The 11,566-nt window shown below is 38.2% G+C and overlaps 1 pseudogene; it reads left to right on the forward strand.

Moving 5' to 3' along the window:
* The first annotated feature begins 4,774 nt into the window (after positions 1-4,774).
* On the forward strand, positions 4,775-10,805 carry LOC110591196 (annotated as a pseudogene).
* Positions 10,806-11,566: the final 761 nt, after the last annotated feature.

Here is an 11,566-nt window from a genome sequence, read left to right on the forward strand (position 1 = left end):
GTCAGGACAGTGGAATGTTTTGCTTCGATGCAGTCACAAAATTGAGGTCATTTAAAACACAGTAGGAGTTTAGTCAAGTAGTATTCAGGACTCTCAATAAAGACTAAAATTTAGGGGGCTCCTGGGTGGCTCAGTTATTAAGCGTCTGCCTTCGGCTCAGGTCATAATCCCGGGGTCCTGGGATCAAGCCCTGCATAGGGCTCCCTGCTCAGCAGGGAGCCTGCTTCTCCCTCTCCCACTCCCCCTGCTTGTGTTCCCTCTCTCACTGTGTCTCTCTCTGTGAAATAAATAAATAAAATCTTAAAAAAAAAAAAAGACTAAAATTTAGAATGTACCACTCCTGATGGGATATATATTATAATAATGAGATAAAAATGAGAAACTAGGGGCACCTGGGTGGCTTAGTCACTTGGGTATCTGTCTCTTGATTTCAGCTCAGGTCATGATCTCAGGGTCCTGAGATCAAGCCCCGTATTGGGCTCCGTGCTCAGCAGGGACTCTGCTTGAGATTCTCTCCCTCTGCCTCTGCCCTCACTCATGCTCACATGCACACACATGTGCTCTCTCTCTCTCAAATAAATAAATAAATCTTTAAGAAAAAATGAGAAACTATTTGCAAACAATATAAATGGTAATGAGAGGCAGAATTAAATGTGGTTTGGAGAATTTTTGTTTTGAGATTTTTAAAAAGTCTTGATTGGTCTACAAAAAGCTCTATGTATTTAATATATGTAACTTGATGAGTTTAGACATAACTGTATATCATGAAACAGTCCCCACAATCAATGCCATAAACATGTCTATCACCTCCAAAAGTTTCCTCCCACCTTATGTATTAATGTATTTGATTATGATAAAATACTTAGCATAAGATCTACCTTCTTCACAAATTTTTAAGTATATGGGGAGGAGTTTGACAGGTGTTGTAAAAACAACAACAACAACAACGAAGTGGTGAACCCAAAAGGGAAAGAATTTGAATCTCATAAAAAAGGGTGTTATTACCTAAAAGCCAATCAAGAGAAACTTCTGAGGGCTCTAGCATTGTTTCAAAGTCTGTGTAAGTAATATATCATGTAATTGCCTTTCTTTTTTCTTTTCCATTCAGTGCCATCTTCCTAGAAGAGCTTTAGACTGGAGAATGGTTGAAGCTTACCATGCTGGGGCCCCAGGTAGGTTTGCCCAGAATTGGAACAACCCCTGCTGTTTGCTGTTTAGTTTCCTATCCTTTCCTTACCACCCTGGAGGACTAGTTATTGCCTACAATTGGAATAGAACAAGGTGTCTTTTTCTTGGCCATTGGCAGGTTTCTGCTTCCAGAGGCTTGATGCGATAATTCACTAATCTTCAGAATATTAAAAATGATGTATTTGTAGGAGAGTTTGAATCATTCTATTGTAATTTCAGGAGCAGCTTTATTTTTCACATTTGGAAGCTACTCAGTTGTCATGGTGAACAAGTTATTTGATTTTTTTTAGTAGATTTTATTCTCTATAGCCTTTTTAGGTTCACAGCAAGATTGAGTGGAAGGTACAGAGATTTACCATATGCCCCCTATTCCCACACATGCTCAGCCTTCCTCATTATCGACATTCCCCATCAGAGTGGTACATATGTTACAGTTGATGAACCTACATTACACATCATTGTCACCCAGAGTCCATCATTTACACTAGAGTTCACTGTGGGTGGTGTATGTTCTGTGGGTTTGGACAAAACTTATAATGACATATATCCACCATAATGTTATCATAAATAATACGTTCACTGCCTTAAAAACCCTTTGCTTCACCTATTCATCCTTCCTATCCCACTAACCCCTGGAATTCACTGATCTTTTTACCATTTCCATAGTTTTACCTTTTCCAGAATGTCATATAGTTGGAAACATACAGTATGTAGTATGTAGCCTCTTCAGATTGGCCTCTTTCACTTAGTAATATTCATTTAAGTTTCCACCATGTCTTTTTTTTTTTTTAAGATTTTATTTATTGATTTGTCAGAGAGAAAGAGCACAAGCAGGGGGAGGGGCAGGAGAGCCCAATGTAGGGCTCGGTCCCAGGACCCTGAGATCATGACCTGAGCCGAAGTCAGATGCTTAACCAACTAAGCTACCCAGGCACCCCTGGTTATGATTAGTTTTGCAAGAGACCACCAAACTGTCTTCTACAATGGCTGTATGATTTTGTATTCTCACCAACAATGAATGAGAGTTCCTGTTGCTTCACATCCTTGCCAGAATATGGTGTTTTAGTGTTCTGGATTTCAGCCATTATAATAGGGGTGTAGTGGTATCTCACTGTTGTTTTAATTTGCATTTCTCTGATGACATATGACATATGACATATGACATTGAGCATCTTTCATATGCTTTTTTGCTACCTGTACCTCTTTTTAGGTGAGGTTTCTGTTAAGGTCTTTGGCCTATTTTTTAATCAGATTGTTCGTTTGCTTTATTGTTGAGTTTTAAGATTTCTTTGTATACTTTAGGGCACCTGGGTGGCTCAGTTGGTTAAGCGACTGCCTTTGGCTCAGGTCATGATCCTGGAGTCCCGGGATCGAGTCCCGCATCGGGCTCCCTGCTCGGCGGGGAGTCTGCTTCTCCCTCTGACCCTCCCCCCTCTCATGTGTTCTCTCTGTCTCATTCTCTCTCTCTCAAATAAATAAATAAAATCTTTAAAAAAAAAAAAGATTTCTTTGTATACTTTAGATAGATTGTTTTTGAATATGCACATTTCTTTAATTGTTGACTCTCTGATGTGTAATTCTTGCTATGTGGCACTGTTGGAAATAATTTAGTAAAAAAACAGATTAAGAATAAATCACTAGATTTTTCTCTCTAATGAAAATTAAAGGACTTTGGTGAATTGGTAAAAGGTGAAAAGAAAATTTGGTGAAACTTAAAGTAATATGATAATATACAAAATTTTATTTAGAGACAGATTTTAGTCATTCTTAAACCTAACTCTCCAGGACAATTTGACCTGAATGACCTGTAGTAATCCTATTGGCTACAGAAAATAAGCTCAGTACTCCTCAGTCAGAAAGTCCCTGTATTTATATCTACTATGAATGGTACAAATTAGATCTTCAGTAAATGTTATAGCAATAAGTGTTTTTCCTTATGCTGTGGTTATGTATAAATTTGGTGAACTAGTGATTGTTTTGAAAAAGAAATTAACTTATTTTTAAAAAACTATTTCTAAAAGGAAAAGCCTAAGCTTTCTAAAGTAGGCACATCTAGTAGGTATTTCCTATCTGTATTGTTAATCATAAGTCAGTGACTTTATCTGATCTTTGTTAAATTTGCTAGACAGAGTTGTGACTTTGCTGCACAACAAAGACATCAGACTTGTGTCAGTGTTTGAGAGAGTGCAGATCTTCTCATGGAACTTAAGCAAGGGGGTGGCTGCCTGATATGCCTGCTACCATGAGCTTTACGATGATGATTTCACTCCTTCCCTCTTCCTTCTGCCCACAAGTAGCACAATACAACAGTGATTGCCTCTGAGCAATGCCGAAGAGGTTCACTCCAGAAAGTATCACTCACTCACTTCCATTGTGCAACTTCTTGAGTGTTCAGGGTAGGCAGAAACAAGGGAGTTGTCTAACACAGAGGAGAAAAATGACAGCTCCTGTTTGATTATAAGCTGAAGGTTCCAGAGTTCTTGCATGTTCACTGTACAGCCTCAGGCTGGCTGGCTGTAGTGTGGCTTTCCTGGATGTTGTTTTAGGCCTTCAGAATGAAGGCTACAGATCTTCTCAGTCACCTGAACCCTCTGCTTTCTAGTCCTGTGCATAGTATGTCTGGTCCTTTTATTCTCTTCCTTGAAAAGCTTAAAACTATAGGAGATTCCTTCATATTTTGTAATCTTCAACCTACTTTATAACTTCAAGCCAGTGGCAGTATGTACTAAAAGCTAGAACAAACAAACAAAATAAATAAGCATGTGTCTTGAGAGCCTTCGGTATCCCTCTCAGCTAATCATTGCCCTGGCTCCGCCGTCTGAAACCTATGTTCCATCACACCAATTGCTCTACCCGTCAGATGTAATTTTATAGTTGTATCAGGTAAACACTATAATTCATTTTCTCCTTATGTGTATATTATTTATCTTCAGTGTTGTGTGTTTGCAATTGTATACAAGTATTTCAAGGATCGTATAAACTAACGAAGGAAGGCAGGAAAGAACATAGGTGTAATAGGGTAAAAATTAATAATATATGAGTGTTACCAGCCCTTGTCTTTTCCCTGATGGCTAAAGAGTACTCTGGCTTTAATGCTTCATTCTCAGTTTCTTCCTCTGAATATTTCCTCCCACCCTCAGAAAAAAAACCGTAATATTGCAAAAGTGATTATTTTGAGCTTCTGTAATAAAGAAGCAGGAGAATAGAGCAGAAGGAAGAAGACAGAGGAACCCTATAGATCAGGGTTGAAGCAGGGCATCTGGAGGGAACTGCCAGTAAGAAAGTAAAGTAAGAAGATAGGAGAAATGAATGACACTTAAAATAAGAGAATTATGGGAGAAATTGTGGGCTGATAATAGGTATACCTTCTATCTTGCCTGAGGCCCCACTAAAAGAGAAGTTAGAAGTAAAAGGAAGAGTAAACTCAGTATAGTGAAGAGAAATGGAAGGGAATGTTCCAGACACAGGGATTTCAGCAAAGTTCTGGGAGATGGAAAGTGAATGGAGGTTGCTGTGGACTGATAAAAATTAGTGGTGGAATCATAGCCCGGAGTACACGCTGAAGAGCTGGAAGGAACAGGAGTCAATGTACAAGGTGGAATCTGGGCAGATTCTGGGGTCAGAAGCAGTGGAAGCTCAAGAGGCAAAAGTGAGCCGCGGGATTAACACAACGTGTGTGTTTGTGTGGGATAAATTCGAATGTCTTTGCCCCGTTCCTCCCCAGTCTCCACATGCAGAGTGACTGGAACACAGTGTTTACCCTAAAGCAAAAAAGGAGAGAATTGTGCTCTAAAGAAGTGGAAGGAACTTCCTGTAGAGAGCTTAGGCTTCTAGCACTTAGTGTAGATGCTCCAGAATAAAGACCTCTTCCTTCAGGCTTTTGAAGGGCCTGCCCTCTGACAGCTAAAACTCTAAATTCAACCTTCTAGTGGACACTTACATGCTTTGAACTTGTTATAATTCTCGTAGGGAACGACCAATGGAGAATAAAAAATACCTTAGTAAGCAGCAGAAGAAACCTGTTCTAGCTATTCTTGGACTTTAGTCACTCATTCTTAAATAAAAATATATACCCAAGGTCATTAACAAAAGAGGAGAAGGAGCACCAACTCTCTGAGTTTAAAATCTCACCATGGGAGAAACAAGAATGCTTTAATGAACAGAGAGAAAATAACTTTTAAAACACTTTAGATCTGGGAAGAACCAAGGCGAAAAAAAAAAAGAAAAAGAAAGAAAGAGATAAAAACAAAGAGAAAGAAGATCTTAGAAATTAAATTACTGAAGAGCTGGAAGACAAACTTAAGACAATTTCTAAAGTTGTAGAATGAAATGAATACAAACCTCTGCAGTGATGTGTGAGTTTACCATGTTGAAAAGTTTGAAAATCCTCATTGGGGGACTGAGTGAAATGGAAATTAGTTTTTACCTCATGATTAATGAATATCCACATTCTTTTAAAATGGAACCATTTTTGCCATAATTTTCACATCAAGTACCTTTTTCTACAGAAAAACCATCTTATGACCATTTAGTTATACAGTGAAAACGTATGAGGCAAAAATCCTTGTGGCAAAGATACTTATGGCAAAAACTACCTAGAACCCTATTTTTGGATTCTAAGAGAAGGCTCACACTTCACTTTCTCTGATTAGTGGAAAGATGTTGCCCAGTTCCATAGGGCATATACCCTGGCAATGTGGCTATTGCTTTTGGACTTCAAATGAAGTCAGCCTGGAAATAATTTTGAAATATATACTTCATACTGTCAGAAACATGTTAAGCTGCATATAACTGGAAACCTAACCAATGATGTCTTCAACAAACAGGGGTTTGTTTTGTTCCCCAAGCAAGAAGTCGAGTGTGGGTAGTCGAAGATATTGGTTCAACAGCTTAAAGATACGACCAAAACCCCCAGGGTCTTGTTATCCTTCCATTCTTCTATCCTCAGCTGTTTCCTTTAGTTCTTACCCTTGTCATCTCATGGAGATACCCTCACATCAGTATCCTAACAAAGAAGACAGCTCTTTCTCTTCTCAGAAAGGAAGCTCTTCCTCAAACTCTCTCTTGAATGTCATTAGTCAGAAATGGACTGAATCCATTTCTTGTGCTGAGTCCAAAGCAATTACTGGCAAATCAAATGAAACCTCCATGACTTACATAGACCAGTTATGATTCATCCGCATGAACTGTGGTTGGGGACCCCTTCTGCTCAGACTACTTTTTAGCTAGAGGTCCTGTTCATAGGGAAGAAGGGTGGTCTATTGAGGAGCCAACAAACTCTGCCACACGTGTATCCTACAAAATGTTTAATTCTTGGACTGGATGTAGAGGGATAATAATAGTTAAGTCACACAAGATAGGAAGTTAGGAAAGGCTACAAAATCACCCAAAATATAAAGAATTCCTAAGTAGAGGTGTTGTAATAAACTTTGTGTTTAAATTTTGCTTACTTACATGTATTTGTAGAGTAAAATTCCTATTTAGGCTAGTTTATTGTGTTCATGCCTTCCTGGCTGAGAGTTCCATATGGCTGATGAATTAATATCAAGGAAGGAGACTAGAGAAAAGGCAAAATCTCCAATCCCAGGTTCTCTACCTTTCTATTCACCTCTGAACTCCTGGGTAGAATTGATGAAGTTCCATGGGGGCATCTCCTGTTTAATGTATGTCCAGCATTTTTTTTTCACTTCTTCCTCAAAGGAATTCAGAGAGGATGTTATCTTATTAGTTTCACCAATAAGACTGTAGCTGAGAAATCACAGAGGTTTCTATCGTGCCTCTTGCTTCTCCTCTAAGACAGGTATTTATGCTAGACAGACATGTGAGGTGGATCTAATGACAGTGGGCACACCCATTTCTTTCTTTTTTTTAATTTTTTTTTATTTTTGATGTAGTGTTCCATGTTTCATTTTTTGCATATAATAGCCAGTGCTCCATTCAGTACGTGCCCTCCTTAATACCCATCACCAGGCTAACCCATCCCCCCACCGCCGTCCCCTCTAGAACCTTCAGTTTGTTTTTCAGAGTCCATAGTCTCTCATGGTTCATCTCCCCCCTCCAATTTCCCCCCCCTTCATTTTTCCCTTCTTGCTATCTTCTTCTTCTTCTTTTTTTTTTTTTTTAACATATAATGTATTATTTGTTTCAGAGGTACAGGTCTGTGATTCAACAGTCTTACACAATTCACAGCACTCACCATAGAACATACCCTCCCCAATGTCTATCACCCAGCCACTCCATCCCTCCCACCCCCCACCACCACTCTAGCAACCCTCAGTTTATTTCCTGAGATTAAGAATTCCTCATATCAGTGAGATCATATGATACATGTCTTTCTCTGACTGACTTATTTTGCTTAGCATCATACCCTCTAGTTTCAGGCACATCGTTGCAAATGGCAAGATTTTGTTTTTTTTGATGGCTGCATAATATTCCATTGTATATATATACCACCTCTTCTTTACCCATTCATCTGTCGATGGACATCTTGGCTCTTTCCATAGTTTGGCTATTATGGACATTGCTGCTATGAACATTGGGGTGCATGTACCCCTTCAGATCACTACATTTGTATCTTTGGGGTAAATACCCAGTAGTGCAATTGCTGGATCATATGGTAGCTCTATTTTCAACTTTTTGAGGAACCTCCATACTGTTTTCCAGAGTGGCTGCACCAGCTTGCATTCCCACCAACAGTGGAGGAGGGTTTCCCTTTCTCCGCATCCTCGCCAACATCTGTCGTTTCCTGACTTGTTAATTTTAGCCGTTCTGACTGGTGTGAGGTGGTATCTCATTGAGGTTTTGATTTGGATTTCCCTGATGCCGAGCGATGTTGAGCACTTTTTCATGTGTCTGTTGGCCATTTGGATATCATCTTTGGAAAAATGTCTGTTCATGTCTTCTGCCCATTTCTTGATTGGATTATTTGTTCTCTGGGTATTGAGTTTGAGAAGTTCTTTATAGATTTTAGATACTAACCCTTTATCTGATATGTCATTTGCAAATATCTTCTCCCATTCTTTCGGTTGTCTTTTGGTTTTGTTGACTGTTTCCTTTGCTGTGCAAAAGCTTTTTATCTTGATGAAGTCCCAATAGTTCATTTTTGCCCTTGCTTCCCTTGCCTTTGGCAATGTGTCTAGGAAGAAGTTGCTATGGCTGAGGCTGAAGAGGTTGCTGCCTGTGTTCTCCTCTAGGATTTTGATTGGATTCCTGTCTCACATTTAAGTCTTTCATCCATTTTGAGTCTATTTTTGGGCACACCGATTTCTTAAAACACCCTAACAGACTTCAGAAAATAAACTGAAGTCTGATTAGTTGTAACGGAGTACCACTTTTCTTCTTTAAATTGGTTTGAATAATCACAGGTGCTGCCGCCACTACTCATTATGAAATAGAATAGCATCTCTAAATAGTCCTTACTTTGGAGGAGAAAATAGTCTTATATTTAGTTGACTCTGTACTCTTTATGTCTGCCTCCTCTTCATGTTGACATTTACAAGTCTATAGGAAGCCAGAATTTTGTACTATGGTCATAATTCCTTTGGACTAAAGCTAAGTTTATAAGCGAAGAATATACAGGAGATCTCTGAGGATTTTAAAAGCACTTTCTTTTATATTTTCACCTGGTATGAAGCACTGTGACTGGCATTACAGAAAGTGAGGGGGGAAAAAGGCTGCCACAGAAACTATACCAAGACCGTAAATTGGTGGGAAGAAATATTGGTGTTTAAGTGACTAATAAGTGTTAAATTATGGGGCTCATGTTTAATGTACATAACCATGTCACCAGTTTCTTAATTTACATGATGAGTAGGAAGACATGATTTTAGTGATGGTTGTAGTACTGGTGTCTGGGGTAAAAGGGCAAGGAGCTGGGCAAGGTGAGTGGTTCTCAAACTTGAGTGTGCATTATCAGTAACATTTACAGGACTTGTTAAAACACAGATTGAGGGGCCCACCCCCAGATTTAGGACCAATAAATCTGACCTGGGGCCTGAAAATTTGCATTTTGACAAGTTTGCTGATGATACTAATGCTTCTGGTTTAGGGTCCACAGTTTGCGAACCACTAGCTTACATTAAAGAGTGCATGATTGCATGACAACAAACCAAAAGGTAGCCCAGATTTGAAGTTTGTTCTTGCCCTGTTCATTCATATGTCTGTTTATTGTGAGCTTCTTCTGGCCAGAACCAATGTATTACTCTCTGTTCTTCACCAGGGTCTAGTAGAGTGCCTGGCACATAATAGACGGTACATATTTACTGGGTAACCCACCCTCCATTGGCCCCCTCTGATAGCTCCATTGATGCCTGATTCAAATTCTCAAAACATTTCTATCTAAGACAATTCCACCAGCACAAAATTCCTCAAGTTTCAATTCAAAAGAAAGAGAGCATGTCTTTGGTTCCATGGGATCACTTTATGCTTTCTTCGATTTGAGGACAAATGATCATTGTTGTGGTTGAAGAAAAACAAAATACAACTATTAAGACATTGTAGTGAGTACAGATAAAAATGATAATCTTAGCTCCAAAAAGCAATGGCACTTGAATATTCAAGCTATTTTATAAGGTGTAATGAAAAGTAATAATTTAACCTCCTAAATTTCAAGCAACTTCACTTTAGTATTTTTATTCATTTATTCAATTGGCATTTATTACTCTTTGTAGGTGAGTTATTAGTCCTTTATCCTTCTTTGGTACCTGATAATACCTCTATTATAGCACTGATCACACTTTATTGAAAAAAAATTTCATGTCTATTTTCCTCAGTAGTCATATAGTCTCCTTAAATATATATCCCTATGGATTACACTTGGTATTAGAAATATAAAAAAAGGAGCATCACAGAGTCATTGCCTTAAAAAACTTTCCGTTTGAGAAGAGGAGACAAGAATGTACATTAGTGTACATTGCCATGGGCTGGAAAGGTGCTCAGGCCATGCAGTTTGGACAACCTTTGGTTTTTGACATGGATTATGATAATTATATGAAACCAAAAGAACTCCAGAATACTGTTTCCCAACTTTTAGAAAGTGGAGGATGGAACAGAAGAGATGTTGATCCTTTCCATCTTTATTTCTGCAACCTTAAAATAGATGGTGCTTATCATAAAGAGTTAATTAAACGTTACGGAGAAAAATGGGACAAATTGCTTTTAACAGCAACAGAAAAGTCTCATGTAGATTTACTCCCAAAGGATAGTATTATATATTTACTGCAGATTCTCCCAATGTTATGACTACTTTCAAGCATGATAAAATTTATATAGTGGGATCTTTCGTTGATAAGGCTATGCAGACAGGCACATCCCTAGCCAAGGCAAAACGGCTGAAGCTGGCAACAGAATGCCTTCCATTAGATAGATATTTACAGTGGGACACTGGTACCAAAAATCTCACCTTAGATCAAATGATGCATATTTTATTATGTCTGAAAAACACTGGTAGTTGGGAAGAGGCTCTGAAGTTTGTTCCTAGGAGAAAACATACTGGTTATCTGGAGATTCTTCAGCATTCTCAAGAGTTTGTCAACAGATTGAAGAAGTCAAAGATCTTTAATTCATTTTCAAAAGGCTCTCTAAATAGACACACACAGAAAAGGTGGCTTAAATGAGAAAATTTGATAACTTAAAAAATAAATAGTCACAATATAGGTAAATCAAACCATGATGCTGTATGCCTAAGCTTATACTGTAATGAATGTCAGTTATTTCTCAATAAAACTGGAAGAAAAAACGGAGTGGGGGAAAAAAAAATCCACAAACAATTGTAATAGTCTATGTATATTTTTTTCACTAGAAATGTCAAACTGTTGGGGAAAAAAAGATCCTATTCATCTTGAGAGCAAAGACAGAGTATCTCATGCAGTCTTATAAAATGTCCTATTCATAATAAATGCCCAATGAGTCATTGTTGAATTTAATGATATAATTTGATAGACATACAGAAGGCTTCCAAGGGCAGGAACCGTATCATATCTATGTGTACATCCTTCGCATCATGAACAATGCCTTACATATAGTTAGGAAGCTGGTATACCTGGAAGTTCTCAGGTGCATTAACTTATTCAACTCCAAAGTGTCTTAGCTCTACATATGATTTACAACTCTAAAAAAAAGAAACTCCTCCCTAATAATCTTAAAATCAGAAGTCTTGCAGTGAGGTCCGGAAACTGCACAGTGCTGCATTTAAAACAGCAACAAGGAAATGAAATAGGGAGATTACAGTCTAAGCTGATACTAAAATAAGATGTGTTAAGATGAAATTATAGCTGGATAAAGGTATCAGGAATTTTATCAGGTCTTTGCCTAGGCCTCGTTGTGCAGGCAAAGGGTAGAATAATTTTAAAAATAATAATAAGAGTGAAGACATGGACTT

This window comes from Neomonachus schauinslandi, chromosome 7 (genome assembly GCF_002201575.2).
Source record: "Neomonachus schauinslandi chromosome 7, ASM220157v2, whole genome shotgun sequence".
Classification (NCBI taxonomy): domain Eukaryota; kingdom Metazoa; phylum Chordata; class Mammalia; order Carnivora; family Phocidae; genus Neomonachus; species Neomonachus schauinslandi.